The sequence below is a fragment of the Balaenoptera physalus genome (genome assembly GCF_965194825.1).
Source record: "Balaenoptera physalus genome assembly, chromosome: 1".
Lineage (NCBI taxonomy): Eukaryota > Metazoa > Chordata > Mammalia > Artiodactyla > Balaenopteridae > Balaenoptera > Balaenoptera physalus.
Window position 1 is genome coordinate 134,158,280 of NC_138882.1, and position 25,453 is coordinate 134,183,732.

The 25,453-nt window shown below is 35.7% G+C and overlaps 1 protein-coding gene and 1 long non-coding RNA gene across 2 annotated transcripts in view; both read left to right on the top strand.

Moving 5' to 3' along the window:
• NEGR1 (neuronal growth regulator 1) overlaps positions 1-25,453 on the top strand; it is an 897,772-nt gene that overhangs the window by 385,123 nt on the left and 487,196 nt on the right. The window lies entirely within an intron of this gene.
• On the top strand, positions 7-24,953 carry LOC309641564. The gene is made up of 2 exons (XR_014252692.1): positions 7-9,819; positions 10,180-24,953. It is a non-coding gene; the product is annotated as an uncharacterized lncRNA (long non-coding RNA).

A 25,453-nucleotide genomic window follows, 5' to 3' on the forward strand; every position in this document is an offset into this window, starting at 1 on the left:
CATTTCCATGTCTGCTATGCTTAGAAATGTTCAATATTTAGATATCAAAATGACCGAGAGGTAGCTGATAATGTTGAAAGATATGTTGTCATTGTCTTCAGGGATTTATGTTCTTAGATTCCGTTAAGTATAATGGCTTTTATAGGCATACAAATCCCCACTTAACTGAGATCAAAAATTATCCATTAAGATCACATTATGATTATTTTGTATATGATTCATTTTGTATCTTCCTATGACTCACCCCTTCAATAAATCTTTGAGAACCCATGATCGGTACATTAAAATAAATTTTTGATAGCCTATGATGGCTACATTAAAATATTAGAACTTTTTGAAATATGAATAATAACTCTTTAAAAGTAATCCTCAAGCTTTCCAACACTCTGTCTCAATTGAGCTTCTATTTACTTTGATTTAAGTCACAATGAAAAGAAGCAGCCTTCTAGAATTACTTTATTTAAATATAGAATAATTGAAAAAATATGGTTCACAATGCTTTATACTTTGATTTACTTTCAGTAGATCATAAATCATGCTAGCTAACTTACAATCTCCAAATATAAACAGAATCATCCAATTATTTTACTTTTCTTGCATACTAAAATGTAAGAGCATATTTATCCTCAACACAAATACTTTTCATGGAAAATATAATTATAATGCTAGTAGAATAGAAAATGTGTATTTTTGCCCTTTTGCATTATATCCTCATGCTTATAGATAAACCATGTGTTGGTTGCATAGAAATAGTATACTGTGGAACTCAAAATGACATTGCAGCATTTCTAAGTAAAATTAATAACAAATTATATGATAATGTAGTGCCAGCGAATGCATGTTTTATTCCTATCAGGAAAGCTGAATTTGCAAGTTAGTTGTATTATTTCTGAGTTTACCCTTCAAAAATCAACAGTAAATATTAATTTAGGTACATGGCTTACATTCAGAAAAGATTGTTATACTATAACTTTATTAATTGAGCTTTATTTCCTCACATAAAGATAAAACTATATTCAAACAAAGCTTCAATTATTAGTAAATATTTTAACTTTGTGATAATGATTAAACTTATTAAACAATTAACTTTAAGAAGGAAAGTATAAATTGAAGAGTAAGGCAGTGAATTTCCTCAGTGGTTTTCCTTATTACAAATCATTGAAGACTTTGGTGATGTTCCTTATTTAAAAGCATATAAGAAAATAATAAAGTTTTCATCAAAGTCCATCTTCATTCAGAGATTATCCAGAGATTCCAGAGGGCAGTTTATCCAGCTTCAAAAAATGACATGAGATTACAAGACACAAACACATTTCTTCAGTTATCCAAGCCTAATCCTGTTCTCCTGTTTAGTTCAGTGCCTTTTGACTTGAGTTTCTAGTTCAAACACTACAAAAAAATTTTATTACATGAGGAAAAGTGCACTTTGATGGTAATATATTTGAGTCACTTGAGATAAAGACATTTTGCTTCTTCTATGTTTAAACAATATACTTCTGAACACTAAAAATATCCCTCTTTCCTTTTTTCCATTCTCTCTTATTCCCTGTTAGGCCCATATTTTTTAACCAGACCCCAAATACATATATATATGCATATATATATATATGCCCTGCTAATGAAAATGTTAATTTCCATAGAATTTCTTCATAACTTTATATTACATAGGTTGTTTAATACTGTACACAGTTTTAAAACTGTTACATGCCTTACTTTGGCACTCTTTTTTGCTGGCCAGTATAAACTTTTGGGCACCATTTTAGGAAGTACATTTTACAAATGCACTGATTGAATTTTTTATCAGTATAATATTTTGTTCCTCTAGAAAAATATAATTTGTGTTACTGTTTTGATGTGTGTGGTTGGGTCAAATTAAAAGCTAATAATTTTACAGTATTTATGAACATAATTACTTAATAGAAGTTGATTGACATGTGGGCAGTTTTCCAATTACATTAATAAAATTCAGGGAACAAATTAATAGGCTTGTCAGTCAATTCAAGAACTAAATAAATGTCTTAAAAAGTCAAACCCTACTTAAGCTACATTTCCTGTCAGTGAACAAAAATAAACTGATGTGCACATTTCTTCAGTCTCTAAATTTGTTAGGTTGTCTGATACTCAGGAGTAGTTGGATAGTTTTGAAGTATATGTTCATTGCCTAATAATTTGTCAAGCCTTGATTCAACAAGATAAAGAAATTTAGCAAGTGAGAGGAAGCTATTTATTAATCACTAATGTCAAACACACATTGACTGGTAAAAACAAAGCTCATCTTTAATTGTTGAAACTATGTACTCAAGGGAGCTATTTTTAAAAAGTCATTTTAGAAAGGGGGTGATCAAAAGGATATCTTGCCCACACAGACTTTGCGCATGGGAAATTTGTTTATGTTACTGATTTCTCAGAGCTATTAATATCAATAAATGCAATAATGGGGGAGAAAAGACACTGGAGTAGGAGTTGGAAAACCTGGATTCCAATCCTGAATTTTCCCTCACGAAATGGGTAATTCTCAAGCCTCTCTAAACTTTAGTTTTCTCATTTGAAGGAAGAGGACTCAGATCAGAAAATTTTAAGGTCTGTTCTAGTCAAAAGCAAAAAGACAAATGACTGGGAAAAAAAAAAATCCACTGTGACCGTTTGCTTTTGATTTGAAATGGAAAAAGGTTTTTAAGTTAAAAAATGAAAAAAAAATTTCATAACACTTGTATAACACTTGTATTGAGAACCATGCAAACTAATTTTTACACAGTAGCACCTTCTAGTATTTATTCTGCAAGTACGCTTTATTTATCTCCATGTTTTTCTTTCACCAACTGAGCTGAACAATGGATGTACTCACAAATTTGAAGAATGTGGTGAATTGGAGTTTTGCTTCAAGGGGGTGGAAACTGGCTGATAGATTTAGTAAGAAAATAAATTTTTCATTACCTGTATATAACGCTGTGAAACCAAGTTACCTAATTGTCCAGTGTTTCAAATCATGTGGTGTAGCATTTACTAAGAGTATCTTTCTTGTTCATGAGTATAAAAATGTATGCAGCTTGAATACTTGTTATGAAGGGAGATCCCTATTACAATACTGTTCTGAAACGAAACATAAAATGTAAATGCTTTCCATTCAAATATATAACACAATAGTTTGTACTTTAAGTCCATGTCTAGAGTCTAAGTTGTATACAGCACAAAATAGACACCCCAAAATATTGCATAATAACTGAATATACATACAACAGCCCCAGCCAACGCCTCGACTGCAGCCTTTTGAGACTATGAGCAATTAAGATGTGCCAGGACAGAAACTGAAATAACAAATGTATATTGTTTTAAGATACACACACACACACACACACACACACACACACACACACACACACACACACACAAACACATTCACATGCACACAATATATGGAACGTTTATCATTCAACTCGTGCCCTTCCAGGGAGACATACTCTAGGTTTTCTCTAGGCAGGATAGAAGGAGGTATGACTAGCACATAAGCCTATGAGCAAAATAATTTCTCAAGGGTGTTTAACTTGCTGAGTGTGTTCTAATTTCCTCAGGGTATTTTACTTACCTAAAATATTTGTGATAGATGGGGTGCTATGCTTCCCTTTTCAAGGATGGGCTTGTTTTCCTAGCTGCTGGGAGTGCCGTCAGCAGACAGCATATAGTGGTCAGCCCTTTCAGTGTTAGCCTCAGCTGTAGAGAGGCAAAGCCTAGTTCTGCCTAGAGCAACAACGTCTGATGACTGATTAACGCCAGGAGTATAAAAGCCTGTCCCTTCCAGCCCGAGTAGGATAACTCCGATGGGCTATTTTGGCTTGAGAGCAGCTGAAGCTATTGAACGGCATCCACTACAGCTCAGCTTCTTGCTCTGTTCAATCCTACCTTCTTTTTCCTTCTCCAGCGATTTATCACAAGACTATTCTCTAATAAATATCCTAATTTTAAATTCCATCTCCTTTCAAGTCAAAGATCCCTAACTATGACCATGTTAGATCCTTGCCTCTGGCTTAGTCATTGTTTAGAGAAAATCTTTGTAAAGTGGAAAGATAACACATTCAAATACCATTCATTATTAACATTCTGTTTTACATTGGTTGGGAATTTAAAGTAGCTTATACCAAAGTATTTAGTACACCAAGGCAATTAGGAGAAATCAGAAGCAAAAGATAAGGTAAGAAGAATAGGATGCAGTCAGATGTAATAGATTATAAAAATTTTTGCCATGATTTCTATATATTTTTAGAGCTTGGTAAAATTTTTAGTTCTAAGATTTCTAGCACCCAACACAGAAAGAGAAATAAGATCAGTTATTCATTCCATCGCCCTGAAGGTTAAAACTTCTATTTCTTAGTGCTCTGGTCCTATTACTCAGGGAAATAATTTGACCGTGAGTCATCTCAGAATATCACTGTGAGCTGTAAGGAATATTTCAGCAGTAACTGTATGGCATGCACAGAACTCATTCATAGGATTGTTCTTCATAACACCTCTCAACATAACCTGAAGTGCAGGGAAGTATAAAAAAATTGTTTTAATCTAAAAATAAATTTAACAAGATGCTAATTCAATAACAGTGTGATTGCTTTTTGATTATTGCTTAATCTATGAGTAAATTTTAGAGCTTATCCTTCCTGAGTCAAACCTTCACAAATATTATTTCTCTCAGTGGGTCTTTGAATAGGAATTCAGGTAAAGATAGTTCAAAATTATACTTACCAATGAGTATCTGGAGAGCAATTATTCTATGTGGCCACAAGTTTAGAGCCATATTCTTTAAAGACCAGCATATCTTAATCAAATTCTAACATCCTTTTTATGAATATTAAAGCCCACACAAGGAACACACTGGCAGAGAAAGACACCACACTTCTGCTCCAAGTTGAGCAGGCTGGCAATAAGGCAGCATCACAGGACATGGGCCCGAAGACCCAAAGGGGAGAAAAGCTATAATGGTCAAAAAAGTATGTTAAAATACCACATCCATTAGAAAACTCAAGTCATTGTTCTGCAACAGTAAATACTTCAAACTTTTCAAAAATCTACAAACAGAAACCAAAGAAAAATATTAGCACTAAGAAAAGTTTAACAGAGCCCATAGACGTCAAAATAGGCAATGTCTGAATGCAATAGCAGTTTAGGACAAAGCCCTCAGACTGCCTCCACTCTGTTTTATTCAATCTCTATTTATACCTGTGGGGGAGATTAAGATTATATATAGGAACCCCAATTTTGGACCTACTTTAAAACACAAAGAAGTGATAAAGACCCAAAGCATATATTCTTAATGTTTTTAGTTGGGAAACAAATAATAAACCACCGAAAATAAGAATGGTTCCTTAACATGATTATGTTTCATTATCCCAGCCAAAGAACCTTTAGCTTTAAGGGATGTAACTTTATAGTATATTATCAATAGTTGTAAAACATATTACATTAAAAAGTATTATTTTAATTGACATATAATTGACATATAACATTATATTAGTTTCAGGAATGCAACATAATGATTTCATATTTGTATATATTGTAAATGATCACCACAATAAGCCTAGTTAGCATTGGTCGCCATACATAGTTACAAATTTTCTTTTTCCTTGTGAGAAGAACTTTAAGATCTACTCTCTTAGCAACTTTCAAATATACAATCCAGTATTATTAACTGTAATCACTGTTGATTTGCAACCTTGGGAGTTCCTCTGGTGAAATCCCAGACTGTGTCACCGTACACAGAGGGCGAGGAAAGACCTAAGAAAGAGGCAGACCATTTCAGATTGGTAGGTGGCAGCTTTAAGAAACAAGGAAGCTTATATATGAGGCTTGTCTTGAGTGATCACAAGATGAGTAGACCTCCAAACCGACCCGCCAGAATCTTAAAAGTTTATATAGGGGCCTTAACAGGGTTCAGTCATGTCTTCAATTCAGATGGTCCTAACAACACATTGCTCTCTCAAGGCTGCATCCTTGAAACGTCTCCTAGAATGGAAAGGGTGGGCAGAACATACAGGACGGGGGGAGGGGGAGAGGACCCTCAGATTGCCTGAGTCCAGCCCAAGGGTCAACCTGTTGTCATGTCCTTTCCATGACCTCCTCCAGCAGTCACCGTGCGGTACATTATATCCCCATGACTTATTTACTTTAAGCTGGAATTTTATACTTTTTAATCCCCTTCACCTATTTTACCTTTCTTCTCCCCCAGCCACCAATCTGTTCTCTGAATTTATTAGCTCACTTTTATTGTTGTTGATTTTAGGGGAAAAAAATCACCAAAAATGAACTTAGTTTTTGTACAGGATCCATATCTCTATTTCATTAACTTGATAACAGAGATAAATTTCTAAGATCACCTTATATGTGATGATTAAATATATTATCTGCTTATAAGAAAATATTAATCCTTTACTCTCTAAAATTAGGTAACAAGTGATATCAAATAATTGAGATCAAAGTTACATGGGTAGGGGTGTACATACTCTTTGTCTTTCCCTCTTCAGGGAATTCCTACCTATTCTACCATAAATCATTTTTTGCTTACCCCAATTCACATTATGGGAAAGATCCTGTGGGTGGCAACATTCACTGAGTCTGTGCAGACTAATCAGTACCTGAATATACCAATCACTGGTTCAAAGACCGATTAAGTAGGAGAAATGATATAAATAAGGTTGTATTAGTTCTTGCAGATTCTTCCCACAGTGATGTACTAGTAACAGTGGAACCTTACCTAACCCCCCCCCCCCTCATTTTTCTATTTATGTTGGTCTGAACTATACAGACTTGTACATTTGTAATTTAGGAAGAAAATAATTTATAAGCTTTTTGGAGCATATCCCTCATTAGTTACTAGGACTGTCATTGTATTCCCCAGATAGTTTATCCAATGGAAACATTTAATCTGTTAATATATATGAGGCAATAGTATTGATGTCCAGAAAGATAATGGTTTGGTATCTAAACAGTTTAGAAAAATTATGCCTAATTTGTGAAATTTGGAAAAAATAAATCCTTCAGGTGTCATTTGTGATCTAGACTTCAGCTAAATTATTCACTCAAACATACCTTCACAGAAAAACTCAGGTCCAATCATCTGAACTTAATATGAGCTAGGCCTTTTTAGGCAGTAAAATAATGCCTAAACTTTTTAAATTAATGTATTTTTCAGGTGGACCATTTCATTTTTCATTTCACACAATCCAGTCTGACTAGAAATGCTATAGTTACATGGCACTGCATATCAGGCCAGCTTCTAGGAAAGCATTACCTCACTTTTATTTGTGCGTGTATTGACATTGATTAGGTTATTGGTGTAACTATTAGAGTTCATAAGAAATAAAGTTAAGTGAACTAATTTTTAGTGAACTTCTCTTTTGAATATTGGTACTTCTTACAGAATGAACATTTTCTTCTCTTCTAAATATTCTTTTTATTCTTTTATAGTCTTTAGAAAAGATTATTGGCCATTACTTTTCTGCAATTGAGATAAAAACATTAGCAGAAAGAGAAGGTAGATTTCATTAAATAGTATTTTTTTTTGAAAAAGATTTTCTCTGTTAAGTGTAGTGATCATATATTCCTAACCAAAATTTAGTATATGAAGTTATATATATATTGTTTAATACAAGAGATGTATTAGAACAGTATTGTAGATCAAAACTGTGCAAAATCCAAAATACTGCCTACTGTACACAGAGGGGATTAATAAGTTGGTGATATTTTCTTATAAACTTTCAATATGCTGTCCTTTGTGAATGAGAGAGAGATGGGAAAGTGCAAAAAAAAAAGTATTTATAGATATTGCATACTGTTGAATTCCATCTGAACCACCCATTCTTCCTATAGAAGGAATTTCATGAAAACTACTGCTGAACTTTGTGAATTGGTAACAACAAGAGGAACAGTGTTAAAATTTAAATAAACATCTTTTTTACTAGTGAATTGTGCCAGCAAGGAAGGTTCTACTTCAGTACATCTGTTCTACACATGACTTGGATCAGTTTTTGAGGGGTGGCAGAAGAGGGACAAGGAAATCTCAAAAAGTTGTATAGTTTGTGGTCAGTGTTGCTGAGGAGCAATTCTGCTTTCCTTTGTCCTTCTCATAAAGGTTTAAGTTTTGAATCATGTTAGCAAGTATTAAGTAAAAGGATACCTGAGAATGGGATGTATAAGAAGAGGAACAATATTTATTGCTCATTTTGAGACTGAGTAAATCAGTATTTCTGGTTTGGGTAACATAGAGTTAAAAATGCAATTTGAAACTATTTTAAAATAGTTAACCCTTTAAGCAAGATTTGCTGCCCTTTAAAAGTCCCTTCAATGATTGATGTGTATTCATTCTGGTTCTTGAAACACATAGTTTGATAAGTATCTCAAGGCTCAGACTGATCATATTTTTATTTTCTTGGTAATTCTGTTTTGGATTTGTGTGTTGTATTTCAGAACAGTTATATTTGTTGCCTATCTTAGCGTATCTTTATTTTTTCCTAAAAAAAACAAAGAAAATAACTGTGTATGTAATACCTGTCAAATCCCAGTGCAATGTACACCATCAGTATGAAAATCTCTCTATAAATAAAAGATTACCAAGCTTTAGCTGGTCCACTTATTTTGAGAAACCCTGCAAAGAAAATCAAAGTCTGGTGAAATAATTTGTCTTCTCCTAGGAAGTCATTACAATAGGATTTGATCTATGAAATAATTTTACTGTTTTCTTCTCCAAATTATGTGTACAGTTACTACCAAGACAATTAGGATTTTACCATTTTCATTAACTAAATTCTGAATGACATACCCCTTGTAACCTTTATGTAGGATAAAGATAAAATTTAGCAGAGGAGAAAATTTGAATCTGCTAATGATATTGTTTATCTTATGATTTGTAGTAGAACAATAAGAATTAATTATGTTTAGTGCCAAGAGGAAAATGGGCACAATTAAGACTGGTGACAAAGTTCAGTTTGCAGAATCAGCGTCACTCTATGTCCAGACACCTCTCTGCCCCATACCACTTCCCTCCCATTCCTTCAGCATTCCTTTAGTGATCTAGTAAGAGCAGTAGAGAGACACAGGAAAGGTGGATCGTGCACCTGCACTAAGCTGTCAGAGCTTACTAACCCACATTAGTAGGTTTGAATCTAGACCAATGGTTCTTAAACATTTTGTGTTCATTAACCTATTTGAAAATCTGATGAAACCTGCAGACCTGGACTACAGAAAGTATACCTACCCTCTACATTTTACAAACTTCTTTATGTGAGCAGAATGCTCATGGACCCCCTAAATTTATCCATGGACTCTAATTAGAACCTCAGTTTACTCCTTGAGGGTGAGGACTGGGTCTTAATCCTTTTTGACTCCCAAACATCCAAGACAGTGCCTGACAAATATTAGGGACTCAATAGAGACTTATTGGTTGTACATGTGTATGTACTTCTTTCTCCCTGGCTTCATGCCAATCACTTTGCTTAAGCTATGACTTAATGTATTGATGCTATCTTTAGGGCATAACACCAAGAATGCTGACATAACAGGAAAAATTTTAAATTAAAAGGATTAGTTAGGCATTCATGACTTAGGTTGCTTATTTTTATTCCAGGTCATAGCACCCTTATCCTCTGCTAATCCCCATGTTTTCACAAATGCAGAATAGTGATTGCATATTGTAGTGAAAAAATAATAAATGGGATACCAGCATTTTACAAAAAAAATACATTTTCTCCTAGCAATGTTATTTTGAGAATAAAAATATACTTTATATGGGACAGAGTTACTACAAAGATTATAAGCAAGGGTTCCTAATACCAAACACAGGTAAGGGGCTAACATTTTTTAAACTCTTTTTTTTTTTTTTTTTTTTAAATGTGATGGAACTGCACTTTTTTTTTTTTTTTAATTTTATTTTTATTTTTTTTGGCTGTGTTGGGTCTTCGTTTCTGTGCAAGGGCTTCCTCTAGTTGCGGCAAGCAGGGGTCACTCTTCATCGCGGTGCGCGGGCCTCTCACTGTTGTGGCCTCTCTTGTTGCAGAGCACAGGCTCCAGACGCACAGGCTCAGTAGTTGTGGCTCACGGGCCCAGTTGCTCCGCAGCATGTGGGATCTTCCCAGACCAGGGCTCGAACCCGTGTCCCCTGCATTGGCAGGCGGATTCTCAACCACTGCGCCACCAGGGAAGCCCAGGGGCTAACATTTTAAAAGGGCCAAGAATAACACAATTAGAATTTCCTCTCAGGTATTTCACTTATTCTTTCAGATATTGATTTGAGCAAGTGGGTGTGAGGATGTGTTTTAAAATGGTGTGTTGAAGACTTGAGGAAGGAGAGATTTCAGAGCTATTTGTCAGTGCAAAGTTAACACATGTGTATTGTTTTCATCTGCTTAGGACCCTACCTTGTAAAAGGTAGTCTGTTCTAGAAAGACATCTAGGATTAACTCAGTTTAATTTTAAAAAAATGCTTGGGCAGTCCCACTTTAATTCAATACCCCACTTTAATTCAATACCTACTATGTACAAATAACTTTGCTAAAAATTGCACATGTATTCTTCCTTGTGGTAAGCAAAATAATGGTCCCCAAAGATGACCATGTCTCAAGGGGCATTAAGATTGCAAATCAGCTGACCTTAAAATAAGGACATTATTTTGGATTATCCAGATGGGTCCAAAGAAATCACGAAAGTGCTTAAAAGTGAAAGAGTGAGGCAGAAGAAGAGAATCAAAGGGAGACATGACTGTGGAAGTGGATCACAGTGATGGAATATGAGAAGTACTCAAGCCACCACTGCTGGCTTTAAAGATAGAGGAAGGGGATCATGAGCAAGGGAATATGGGCACCCTCTAGAAGCTGGAAAAGGTAAGGAAGTGGATCATCCCCTAGAGACTCCAGAAGAAAACACAGCTCTGCCAACACCTCAGTTTTCACTAAGAGACACTTATTTCGGACATCTAACCTGTAGAATTATAAGATAAATTTGTGTTGTTTTAAGCCACTCTTTGTGGTAATTTGTTATGGCAGCAAATAGAAAAGTAACACACACACACACACACACACACACTCTCTCTCTCTCTCTCAAAAATATAAAATACTTTCATACCTATCTAGAACAGGGTTTCCCAACCTTGGCACTATTGACATTTTGGATCATATGAGTGTGTGTGTGTGTGTGTGTGTGTGTGTGTGTGTGTATGAGGTGGAGGGAAAGAAATTTTCTGTATATTGTGAAATATTTAAGAGCATCCCCGGCTACTATATATTGAATATTGTGACCCCCCCCAAAATTCATATATTGAAGCCTAATGCCCAAAGTTATGATATTAGGACATGGGGCCTTGGGGAGGTGCTTAGGTCACACCTTAGGATGGAGCCCTCAAGAATGGAATTAGTGTTCATATAAGAGAGATCCCAAAGAGATCCCTCCCCCTTTCTACCATGTGAGGTTACAGTGAAGAGACAGCCATCTAAGAAGTGAGCTCTCACCAGACACCAAATCTGCCGGTGTCATGGTTTTGGACTTCCTAGCCTACAGAACTGTGAGAAATGAATATTTGCTCTTTGTAAGCCACCCAGTTTATGATATTTTCCGATGGCAGCCGGAATAGACTTACTACACTGGTCTCAGCACCTAAGACACTAGTAGCATTCTCTGGTTGTGACACTCCAAAGTATCTCTAGATATTAACAAACATCTGCTGGGGTAAAAATCACCCCAGGTTGAGGACCACTGGACTAGTAGAAAAAAATAGACACAAGCTTTAATTCTCCACTGTGTGGCAGGTTGTAACAAGTTCCATGAAAGTACAGATCTTATCTCTGAAAGCCCTACCCTTAGTGAATACAATAGGGGCGGTCATGTAATTGGGGCTAAAATAAATATTTAATAAATGATAGAATGAATGAGTGAAGCCCTTTAAGAATACAAGCCAGCCAATAACCAGACAAAATTCTTCTGAATTTTTTTCTTATTCAGTAATTATTTGGGTTATATCTCCCTTCGAAACTAGTTAAAACCAATATTCTCCTAAGTAGTCTAGTGTGGCATAGGTGTTGGATTGACCTCAGGTGATATCCAGCTCTTATATTTATAAAATATATGAAGTTGGTTCTAAGTGACACCATCTCTTTAAGACTCAATTTCATTCGCTGAGAAGTGAAAAATAATACCCAACATTCTGGATGACTGTGAAAATTAAAAAAAAAAAAAAGATATATAAGAAATTTCTCAAAGTGTCTGATTCAGAGTAGGTATTCAAAAGATTTTACCTTCTTTTTTCAGTGAGCTAATAATGTACAGATAGTTTCTTTCCTCTTTTTTCCTTTGAATTGGGATGTAATTGAGATTGTTCTCATTGATTTCAAGTGATTTTTATTTAAGAATTAGACAATGAAGTTGATCTGTAAAATACTGGTAAAATTAATTACTCTTCCTTCCTGTGGAGAAAATCCATGTGAAAAGATATAATAAATTTATACCAATGTCAGGGTTTTGAGCTACAGTAATTGGAAAAATATTCTACATTAAGGAAAAAAAAACTACTACCTAATATGAAAGAAAAGATATGGTGGCAGTCATTTTGCCTATTTGATCTCAGAGCCATTCTTTGCACCTCTTTTGCTGTGTTTTGTATCATGGGGTTGGCTGAACCCCACGGTTCAGGCTTCTGTGTTTTCTAGCAGCATTCACCCAGTGAGAGACACTGGCAAGAGTTGGGACCGAAGGGAGAAGTCAGGCTATTTTGCTGTCTCATTGCCCCAGGCCTTTCTCCTCCTTGGCTCCAGCTTCCCTTGGACCCATCCTCCCACTGGCACAGCTCACACCAAGCAGTCCCCTGCTGTAGATCGAGCTCCTGATGAACAGTCCCCACCTCTGGTATCTGGTAATGATACCTGCCTGTAGGAGTATTAGTGGCTTCTTGTTACAAATCTCTGAATTGCCTCATCTTCATATGCTTTGTCGTCTTAGCCCTTCATTACCTGTGTAAACAGTTCCCTGTATTAAACCCCCTTTATTTGAAATACTTAGACTGGTTCCTGTTTTCCTGACTGGATCCTGACTGATACAGATTTTTTCCTGTAATGTCAAGTGTTTCCTACTTGTAAGTACGCTTAAGAAGTATGTTTTAAGCTCTACCATCTATATAGGTAACCGTTTTATATAATGATAATTACCTCTTTACCTTCTGGAAAAATATATATCTATATATAATTCCTGAGTATAAAAAGCAAATTTAAAAACAAATTGTAAAATTAATTACACATATATTGGGATCTCAGATTTACTAAACTAATTATCAAAAAGTAAGATAAATTAGAGAGAAAAGCTAAAAGTATGCATAATTATTAAATGCTGGCATTTATGTGAGCCTTGGGCTTCTCTTTATTAGCTCTCTGGGTGCAATTATCATTAACATTTCAGTTGCATCTTTAATGAATATTAGAACTACAAATACACAGTGGCATGAGTGGTAACGGCAGTCTTTTATTATCCACACAGACTGCAACTTTAAGAAAAATAACTTAAAGAGAGGCTGTAGAACTGTGGTTGTATATTTACCCTGGGAGCTGTGAGCTGTCCAGCAATATTCCGGGCCTTGATCTTTACAGCTGCATCTGTGCCTTGTGGGAAAACTAATGAAAAGCAATTTGAGACTCTTTCCCAGTAAACCAGTTACCTGACTTTGGACACTAAGTCTAATGCAACCAAGGCATATTCTTTAAGTTTTTGCCTTTGGCCGAGCATTGTTCTAGGAGTTAGGAAAACAAAACAAAGTTCTACAAATAAGAATTAGCTTTTCCCTTCAAGGAACTTACAAACAAGTGGGACGATACTGAGGTATCGCCCCACTGAGGTATGAGGTAAATGAGTGCCCTAAAGTTAGACAGGAGCTGGGACAGATGTATATGCAGGGTGCATATGAAGGAAGTAGTCCTCTTTTTGTGGAGGGGCATAGCTAACTTTTGTAGTGAAACGGTTGGTGGGGAGAGGGGCTTGAGGTTTGATTACAAGGCAGGAAATAATGGTTAGCTATAAGAAACTACTTGGAAGTTACTCTTAGTATGCATAATAAATCATTCGGAGCTAAATGAGATGCTACTTCAAGACCCAACAAGTGCTGAAGAAGCAGTTAGAAGTAGGATACCACGTTGCCTTGTTCCATAAAATGAAGTGAGGGTTGGGGGAATGCGCAGTTTGAAAACAAGACCAGCTCTTCAGATTAGGAGAATGGCTCCATTAGAGCATTGCCATAACACATCCTTTAGAAGCGCTGCTGACAAAGAAATGCTCAAATGTGCAGCTCGTGAGAGATCAAGATGCTGCTGGAGGTTGTTTGAGCATGTGAGAAGCAATGGGACTCTTGGGGAGCAGCTGTAGGAGGCTGTAATTGCTGGGCTTAACTGCTGACTGGAGCTCTTCATTGCCGAGAGGAGCAGCTGTCATGAGTTTCAGCAGGGAGCCCTGGGGAGCCACGGCTGGGAGGCTGGGAACTTCCTCAGATTAAGAAGCTGCCACAGGAAGCAGCACTTGTGAGTGTCATCATAGGGAACTTTAGAGTTATCCATCCAGCTCCACCATCTCGGCAGTTGGCAATGGTGGAAACACAGTCTTACATATATAAAGAAATGATGAAAGATTGACAAGATTGACAAAATAGGTTTGAGATTTTTAAATAACAAGTTTCTTCAAACTCTGCCACAAGCTTCCTTGGCTGACATGGTATGACTTTTTGTTGTCATTTGTTTGTGTATTGAGGAACATTTTTACCCTAGAGAGTAGCTATTATACTGGCCAAAACAAGGTGATACAATTGTAAATTGAGGGATTCCTTAACCTTAGGACCCCTAATAGTATGTGTGAAATTTGCTATTTTTTGATATTTTTCCCCTGGGAAGAGTGACTATCATTTTTATCCTGTTCTCAAAGTTCCTGACACTAAAATAGGTTAAGATTTCTTTTGCGTTAAGAAGACAGAAAAAGTCAGCCAATGGAGAACTTGGTAACATCTGTCAGCAACTTAACCACAAAAGGCACTATTGTTTAGCTGATGAATTTATGCAATCATCATGTTGAACAGTATCTAGCATTACTATGAGGATTCCCTCTTGAAATGTGTGGGATAATATACCACATTAGGTGCATCAGTGATTGAATTTCATCTTTTTGGCTTAGTATATAGGCTGAGCCAAAAAGGCTCAGTAAAATGGGGGAAATAGAAGCAGAATAACAGATTTAAAATTTTTTATTTGGATGGAACAAAATTCTGGTGTAAGGACCTGAGAAAGAAAATCCAGTTGGAAAACTATTATGATGGTCCACACCTGAATGAGCCTCTGAGAACTAGTGTGGATACCATGGAAATGGAAGAAGGGTATGGAGGTGGAGATGTTTACCTTGTGTGACCACTTTGATTTCTAAATTTTAATATATCTAATTATATTTTTGTTTTGTTACAATCTTATAGTGTTGTTGAAAATCACTCCACTTAGAAAATCATTCCATTTAGAAAAATTCCACGTAGATTGAGCCACATGGTAGTCAGTTATCCTGGCTTTAATAGATACTTCATTGCTGTGGGTTTTAATCGATAAACTTGACCTTCAATCTTTGCCTGTTATACAATCTGTTCTGAGCAAACAATGAAATGAAGTGAAGTGAGTCAGGCTTTGAGTATATTAGTGAATTGGGGTTTGAGTGACCAAGCATGAGATGTCAGAATAACAACACAAAGGAGAAAATGCAGTTTTTTAGGTTTGGCATACCATACTCTCTTTTATAAGAAGAGCATTTTAACAGAACAGCTATGTGTAGTTTTCAAAGTAACATAAATCTACCCTTGAAGTGCCTGACCTCCTAAAGAGTCCTGGAAATAGTTACTCTAAGTCTGCTCTGGACGAATAAAAATTGCTCTCAAAGGTATTTATTTAGCTGATGAAGACTTGCAGAGCATTTGAACAGTTACTTGAAGGCAGAAAACATTCCACGGCTCATCCATCTCTCGTGGAGAGTTGTCAGCTTTGCATACCTTGGAGTGTTTTTCCCATCTCCAAAGGAGACACTGCCCCACTTTCTGAGACTTGGCATGTGGTTGGGATTACTGCGAGGCTTTTGAGCTTGCAGTTCACACAGCCCACTTGTCTTTGACAGTATGATATGTTCCTCTTTGAACTCCGCAGTACACAGCAGTGAGGTCTCTCTTAAAGGCAACCTAACTGAATCTGTGCTTTCTGAAGTGTGGTTTGTTATCCATGTTGGCTGCTGCCAAAATATGATATGACTTACTTTTCGCATTTGCATGTAGTTGAAAAATTGGCGTGGCCTTATCAAGGTTAAAAGGAGGGAATGTATGAATCCCTGGACCTTTTGAATTCACAGAAAGTTTTCGGAACGTACTTAAGGCTTAAAATATGGAGTTAATCAAATGGGAAGACCTATATATTTCAGAAGCAAAATTATCTCTTATTTTGTCCCTTCAAGATAAGTGAAGGGGTTAAACTTTTGGTACATCACCTTCTGAAAGAACAAGAGTTATTTGTTATACTTACTATTAAAATGTTATGTTACCGTTCAAAGAAAACTAACTATACCAGTTTGATTTAATGTGCTTCATAATTTTTCAGTTCTGTCCTTGTCTGACTGCAGTACTTAATATTCCATATCACCAGCATAAAGTGATATTTACGAGTAGCCGTAGGGCCCAGGTGCTGTGCACTTTGCCAAGAGTGGCCACGGTCCTCTCTGACTACTACATGAAACCAAGAACATTGGCACAGCAAGAGCTGTAGCGGGCATATGCATATACATGAAACACTGAGAAGAAAATGTTACACCGACCTCCACCTTTCTCTGTTTCCTGGACTGCTGTTGTCAATCAAATAATCAAAAATTGCCCATCACATACATCCCCTTTGCCTGAGCCCAGTGAAAACATTGCATGTGACTGAATAAAACCCTAGGTCTATCATTTAGAATAGTCTGTCTAATGAAAACAACTGTGTATTTGGGATTGAAGCATTTCCGGGTTTTGGTACTTTGACCTGATGATTCTACACGTATTCTTCACATTTTCAGTGTTTCATGATGAATGAGTACTTTTTAAGGATGTCCATACTACCTTGAACTTTGCCACCAAATTGGTTGTTGCTTGTTATCCTGATGGTTAGTAAGAAGAATATAAGACACTTTGTTTCTAATAAGACTCATTATGCTTTTCACCTTATACTTTATTTGATTTTACAAATTACAAAATTAACAAGGACTTACGAGAACATCCAATAGTATAAAACAAGCTTTTAAATAAATGATTAGAGTTTGAAGCTCTCTCTCTAGGAAGCAGTATGGCCAGAATGGCAAGCAAACCCCTCACTGCCTGCTTCCCCCAATGCAACCGTCCCTTCTGTCCCTTTCTCTTCTTTGTCCACCCTTACCCTATGGGAGTACTGACTATCTTGCTGTGCCCTTAAAGAACCGTGGTGTTTCACACCTCTGCATTTTTGTTCTCTCTTGAGCCCTCTAAGCAGAATTAATCACCCCTTCTCTGAGTCCTCTTTGACCCTTTCCACCCTTCTGTCATAGCCCATTATTGCTTAATATATCTGTGTTTCTGGCTAAAGTGTAAACCACATGAGGATAGGCAATGTGTTTTATTTATAGTTCTCAATGAATATGTTCATAATGAATTAATTTATGCTGTCAAGATATTCCTGGTGAATTTAAGGTTCTTGCATCTTTGCAGAAGGTATTCGGAGACAAGACAGGGAGGTTAAGAAAGTAAAGTGAGAACGTATTTAAGCAAGAATATGCTCTCAGAGGGAGAGCGGGCAGACAGGCGAGTAGCTGCTGCCCTGGGTTTCTTTGGCAAGCCTGTTATGAGGGGCACACAAATGAAGGGGCAGAATGTTCACTGGGGAAGGAGGAGTTTGGGGATCGTATTCGCTGATTTTCCCAGCTCCATCCTCCAGAGGGGAGGAGGGATTTTTGTTCTTATTGAGCTTAGGTCACAAGTGTCATGGTGTCGGTGCATAATGGGTACTTCTTATCTGCAAGGCTAATTTTATTATAATGAGAGCATAATGAACAATAGGTTACATTCTGATGCAGGAGATTCTCACCTTTCCCCACCTTTCTTTGTCTGCCTCTCACTTATCACCCAAAATGTGTGGTTTCCTTTCAGTCTGGAGGTTCCTGCTTTTCTTTGCCCATGGACGCTGCTGTTTACGGGATGTGTGATTTCCTGCCACCTGGCCCCTGCCCCCATTGCTCTGCTCATACCTAGCTACATGCCTGCCTTAACAATAACTGATACGAATCAGCTAATAGAACCATGCTTTGTAGAGAAAATGGCTTCTCCAGCATTTTGGTGCCATTCCATGCACGTACACAGTGGAAAGGGGTAAAATGTTAGAAAGGTGGACCTGAACCTGGGTCTTGCCTCTGCCTCTTAGTGTCTGTGTGAACTCAGGACTGAGATACTTAATCCCTAGATTTACTTTAAGAATTAAAAGATGAAATGTGTTGTGTACTGGACACAGAGGCAGTACTCAATAAACTGTTATAAATCACTGTTATTACTATTTGTAATGAAATTCTTTTAAAAGATTTATATGTGCATTTATAGTCAGTTGAAAAGATCAGTGATTCAACTCCTCAGTTTCTCCTCGTTTTTGTCCCTCTAACTTCTTATTTAATAGATGTATTGAATTTCATTATAATAATTATTAGCTTCCTGTTCCTCTAATTTACTGTTTTTCTATTTCTTTTATTTTGGAGGGGGATGACAGCACAACACAGAAAATTGCATACACCAAGCCAGCCATTTTTCAAATTTGTAATGACAAAAAGGCTTCTTGTCAGACCTAAATGTGTTAAAATGACACCCAGCCATGTTGCTTATTAGAACTAATGAGATACTTGCCAACCTTTTTATTTTAGACCAATCATCTCCCGGCCTGACAAACAAAACAATTAGAAAAATATATTTCATTGTTTGGCCTCTAACTTTCGTAACGACAGACTAATTGTAGACCATGTTGTTGGAAAAACTTTTGTTGTCAACTAAAGGAAACAAAGAAAGACTTGACAGCAGCCAAAAAGTCTTTTATATACAAAATGGTAAGCATTACCAATAGCCAAAATAAGAACACAAGAGCAAATAAATCCATCAATTAAAATAGGTGGTAATAGGCACCGATTTCCTAGTAAAATTATGTCAGCATGGGTTTCTATGTGGAACTACTCAAAAGGGAGGCACAATTATTTCACAGTTATTTCTTACTCATAACATAAGTAAGAAACAAGGAGAAAGAGAGACAGTGATAGTGAAAGGGAAAGAGATAGAGATTACAGTGACTGTGGTAGTTCCCAACTCCTACCCTCCATCAGGAGGCCATGCGAAGGAAGCACTGTATCTTTCCATAGGACCAAATACTGTAGTGCTGTAGTGCTTGGATGCTTGTATAAAATCCTGGGAAGAATAAATTAACACCCATAAGTTTCCATAGGAAAGACAGAGAGGCTTACGTTAATGGTAAATGAGAGTAAAAGCACCAAGTGACAGCACCAAACTTAAAATCATATGAAAAGTGGGATGATCAGATGAATGGCAGTAATTTAGAGCATTTGGTTTTCATTGCCTATATCTACACCATCTCATCAGCAGATGTCCCACAGTCTTGAGAAGTTATAGGTGAAAAGGGGATAAAAAACATAGTATAGTGTATTACAAGCACATGTTTACTTAATATATAAAGATCCTGAACCTCTATAGATTCATTTTTTTCATGAATTTCCAAAAGTTCTGATTAATGGGGAGAAACTATGTACCTGTTTCTATTTGCTTGGTTTAGTTTCTTTTTTTGTTAAGTCAAATTTCCTTATGAATATTATTTTTATATACTCGTGTCTCCTGAGAGGCAGCCTACAGAGATGTTATGACTTTGTTGGCATACGTTGGAAATTCAGGAGCAAGTGGTATTTACAGTTAATTTATCCATTCACAGCAACAAGGTTGTGCCTCACTTACCTCTTCTGTGAAATATAGGTGGAAGAAAAAATGGGGGAAAGAAAAACAAAAAGGATTAAGTTGATCGTGCATTAACGTAACAATCACCTACATTTTTATTGTTTAAGTAAAGGATGGGTGAAGTATATCTATGGTGAGACTGGCCCCAGGGTCCTGTCTTTTTTTTTTTTTTTTGAAGTATAGTTGATTTACAATGTTGTGTTAGTTTCAGGGTCCTGTCTTCATGGGTGCTCTGCCAGTATGTTCTGATAGGATACAGATAGTAATGTGAGTTGGATCTGAAAGAGTTAATTCTCACTCAGGTTTGGTATCTCAGAATCATATCCTAGGTTGACCATAAACTCTGGTCTCAAAAGCCAGAAATATCTCACAATCTTCTCATATTGTTGAAATTAGAATGTCTTTGTTTTAAATTTAGTATTTGTTATGTTAATGGAGAGGATGTTGGTATTGTGATCAACTCTTCAAAGAGAAATTTATACCACTGAGGGATTAGAGACATGCTGGGAAAAATATCCTTTGTCTTGCATACACCAAGGGGTATACTTATTTCTCAGTGTTTTTTTTTTTTTTTTCCTCCTTTTCTTCTTCATAGAAGAAACACTTTGTGTTACTAGGGTTTGCAACCATGTGTTAATGACTGTAAAATAATGAAATTCAGGAATGGCAGCTCTGTTTTTTTTCCTTTGTGTGTATGTGCCATCCATTCCTTTGTTATAAAAGATTAGAAAGTGCTGAACAACTAGAAAGAAAATAATTGGAAATGAAATCAGGATAAAATGAGTAGAAAAAATTCTCATCAGTTGATGAAGGCATGTCATTTGGCATTGGAACTTCTTTCAGTTTTAACATATTGTCTCATTCCTTCAAAATCTAACCTCTAAGATTGAGAAATCCAAAAATAAGAACAAAACGGGCATATCATGCAAAAAAATATGGGTTTAGAAGTGACATCATGCAGACCTCTCTTCTTGTCCATTGTAAACAAGAGTAGAAAATGTAATGCAGAAAAGGATTGCTTCTATATTTTACTAAATATAAGAGAGGCTAGAAATATTTGAATTTAGAGTATAGAGTATACCTTTAATATTATTCAAACTTATATGAGGATTCCCTCCAGAGACTTGTACTGAATCACATGTATCAAACAATTATAATTAATGCTCAAGATACATCAGAGAAAACTTATTTTAAAGAATAAAAGTGGAAATTTTTACAATGTATATGAAAATATTCAATCTAATAGTAACTACATGTCTATAAATATACCTGCATATATGTATGTATTAAGAATATATTGGAGGGAATATGGTAGACCAGATCATTTCCTAAAATGTATTCTTTGGAGCAATGGTTCTAAACCTTTTTCCGTAGTAAAAGGGATTTGAGTAAGTTTAAATACTGTACTCCCCTCTAAAACATACTCATAGTAAAAGTACATAGAATTCTCCAAGAGCAATTTTTTTATTGTAGCATCTGTGGTAGTTAAAATAATGGCCTCCAAAGTTGTCTATGTCTTAATCCCTGGAACCTGTGAATATGTTACCTTTCATGGGAAAGGAGAGTTAAGGTTGAGGACAGAATTAAAGTTATTATCACCTGAATTTAAAATAGAAAGATTACTCTAGGGATTATCTGGGTAAGTTCAGTGTAATCACAAGGACCCATAAAACTGGAAGAGAAAGATAGAAAATGAGGTCAGAAAAACTTCATGTGAGAAAGACTGACCTGGTTTTGAATTTAAAGAAAGAAGCCATGAGCCAACAAATAGGAGGATAATCTAGAAGTTGCCAAAAACAAGAAAATGCATTCACTGCTAGAGCTAGAATGCAACCATGCCTACACTTTGATTTTAGCCCCTAAGCCCGGTGCTAGACTTCTGACCTACAGAAATGTAAGATAATAAATTTGTGTTGTTTCAAGCCATAAATATTCTGGTAACTTCTTTCAGTAGCCATAGGCAACTAAAATACTAGCTATGGCTGTTTGAGTGATTACTATATGCCAGACACCATGCTAAATGCTTAATGTCCATTATATTATATTTAATCAATCCAAAAGGCAATAAAATGTTACAATTATCCCTATTTTATGAACAAGGAAATTGGGGAGGAACTAATGTAGGTTGGGCAAACTATGCAAAATAACACAAATAGGAATTATAAGAGCTGAGGCTCAAATTAAAGACTGACTACAACATTTATGCTTTAAATTTATTACTATTCAATTCAGTTTTTACCAAACTTGCTTGGCCCTAAACCTTTTCATTTCTCTCCCAGTGTAGCTGTTTATTTTGGGAAACCCTAGTACAGTAGAAAGAGAGTACACTTAAGACTAAAAGATCCTAATTCCAGCTTTGCTACTAAATACCCATATAACCTTCGCTAAGTAATCTTGGATTTCTTGGCCTCAATTCCTTCAGGTATTGATGTCCCCAGAACAGTGCCTGCCGTCCTGGGGTTTTGAATCCATTATTTAGCTTTATTCATGCCTACAGTTAAAAGTGTTTTGCGTCCATCATCTTACTGCATTACTTACAACAGTTCTCTGAGGATCAATAAATAGGTATCATTATTCCCGTTTTACACATATAAAAACATTGCAATACAAAATTCTTACAAAATGCTTTATTTTCTATACCAATCTAAGCACTGATAAAAGTAATATATTGCCAGTCATCAGTGTATACTTTAATCAAAAACATTAAAGAAATGTAATTGACTAACGTACTTTCTTAGTTTTCTTTTGTAACATGTTTGATGTGCTTACATCTGGAGAAGGAGTTCAATAAAAGATTACCAATAGAATGATATTTCTTTTACTTGGGTGATGCTAAACTTGGATTTTTTTTTTCTTTTTTTTTTTTAAAGCACTACAGGAAATTCTGGCTAAAAGTCAAGGCTCTAGAATAGCCTTAGATATGGTCACTTAACCTCCTCTAGAAGCTTATGATTTTGCCAGATAAATTGAACATAGCTTTGAATGTAATTGTATTTATTAATTGACTAGAATAGTAGGCAGAGCTGTAAAACAGAAATAGAATTGATTTCCAAATCAAATTACCTGGACTTCAATTTCTACTCTACCGTGATTAACATTGTTACCTTTAGTAGACAATTTCAAGTTATATAATCAATCAGGGTCAGTTTAATCATCTGTAAAATGAGTATAATCAGTGTTCTTTGAGCGTTCTCAGCACCTTATAGGTATCTAAGCATTTCATCTCATTACCCATATACCTCTAAAACCGGTTTGGACTAAGAGCCTTTCCAAAGTTTTCTAGTATTTAAATGTTCATACTTCAATTTTAGCTGTTTGCCTATTTATCCACTGGATTCTAAGTGTCTTAAAAGTTGAGATGATGTCTTATTGAAAGTTTATCATCAGCATCTAGCATGTGGTCTGGCCTCCAATAGGCGCTTGTTAAATATTTGTTGAATACATGAGAATCTTCACTGAATATTACTTGGCTGACTTATAATGTCTGCTTTTGTGTAGTTACTTTTAAAAATCAATGATGAGGAGAGAAACTTTTTTAAAAGATACAAGATGCACTGTCCTATTCCATCTGTTGATTTTTGTTTTAATTTTTTCCTTCTCTTTCTGTAAGCAACTAATCATGAACTGAATCTAACATTTAAGTAAATATCTATATTTTTATAGAGTCTATGCATAACCACAATGATGACTTTGATTAAACATGCTTAATATTTCTGATGTAATATTTACTGTCTTTTTGTGGTAAATAAATCTTTCAAACACCTCCTCAATATTAATATATCGATTCAATATTCATAGTGTTTGTGAAGCCTAATTTATTTTCCCAATCTGGCCTAGAGAGACAACATTTGGAACTAACAAGATAAATCTTATACAGATTTGTGTAAAGTGTAACAAAATAAATATTCAAAAGACTTCTAAAATCACGTAAAAACCCCTTTTCACTTAAAACTGACAATTCATTACTCTTAAATTGTGGATACTTGAGTGGGATGTCAGTTTCAGTTATAAAATTAACTCACTAGTGCCAGCCACTGTTATCATCTTGTCCTAGCTCAGAACAAAGAAAGCAAGACAGAAGAAATTTCTTTTGAATTTAGAAGTGGTTTGGTGAGATTAACCAAACAATAACAAAGCAATAAGAGTCAACAAACACAAGGAACATTAAAAAGCTATGTTTTATTCCAGGGTATATCTTTGAAGAAATGTATAATTGAATTTTCAGAATCATGCCCATTTTCTCCACAGTCTTTTATTTCCTGTCCTATTTTGTCTGATTTGTGCAATACTTTACGAAAGAAAAACCACCAGCCATTTCAAATAGACTCCTGCAGATATGCCCTGCTATATGGCAGCATGAAGCAATGCCTTCTCTAAAGTGTACTCTCTGTAAATTGATCAGTGCATCTTTCTTCTTTAGGATTGTGCCCACAGAGCACTGTTGCAAAGACTTAATTGTTTTGAAAGCTTCACAAGCGATCCAAAGGGAATTCTCCAAGTACCTCAGTAGCAAGAGTCCTTAAACTTCAATTAATACTATTGGGAGTTCCATGTTTAAAAACTTGAGTGCTTTCAAATGATTTGCCCTTTGTCAACATTGTTAAACTTTACACTATTTTAAGAACATATGTGTATTTAAGAAATAAGGGAAGATAAGTCAGCTTATTTCCTTAGAGTTAAGAAAAGAAGAGAAATAGAAATTGTCCCAAAATTCTTTAGGGTCTACTTTGGTAACAATGAATAACACATGCATTAGTTTGGAATCAAGAGAAGTAATGATTTAGACGCTGCTCTGAGGGATTAATAACTGTGACAATTGATTACACAGATTTAAAAGAATAGATTTTGTACATGGAAGAGGTTTTAGAAATCAACTATCTCAATTTACAGATAAGGGCACTGAGACCCACTGGAGTTGAATGGTTTCGGAAGCTCACAGAGATAGTAACAGAGGGAGTCATGTAGACATGTGTTTAAAATCTGTTTCTTTCCTAGTTGGAGGACTTCTCAGAGCCTCCTTTCTTCAGCCTTTTGAGGTGAGTTGTGTACCTTCTGATGTTCAGCCCTTAAGACATTTAAGCATCAGGCTGGGTTCCTGTCAAAGGTGAAGTGTTCATCTCATTAATTCCTTTCCCCTTCTGCTTTACTTTTTGTCTGGAGTTCTTTCAACTATAACACATTTGCTAGAATTGGTTCAGTATTTCAATTAAATATTGTCATAATTCAGGCTTATAATTGTGGTTAAACTTTTGGAAATGTTTGCATTAAATTAGGATGAAAACTATGCTGGGAGAGATTCAAAGTCATGTTGTATAGAAGAGACCCAGTGACTGTTTCATAGGAACTTAAACTGGTGCGTTTTTCAGATTCCCTCTCTGATAATTTTCCATCTGTTACAAATCAATTATTTGATGTTTCTAACAATGGTTAATTCAA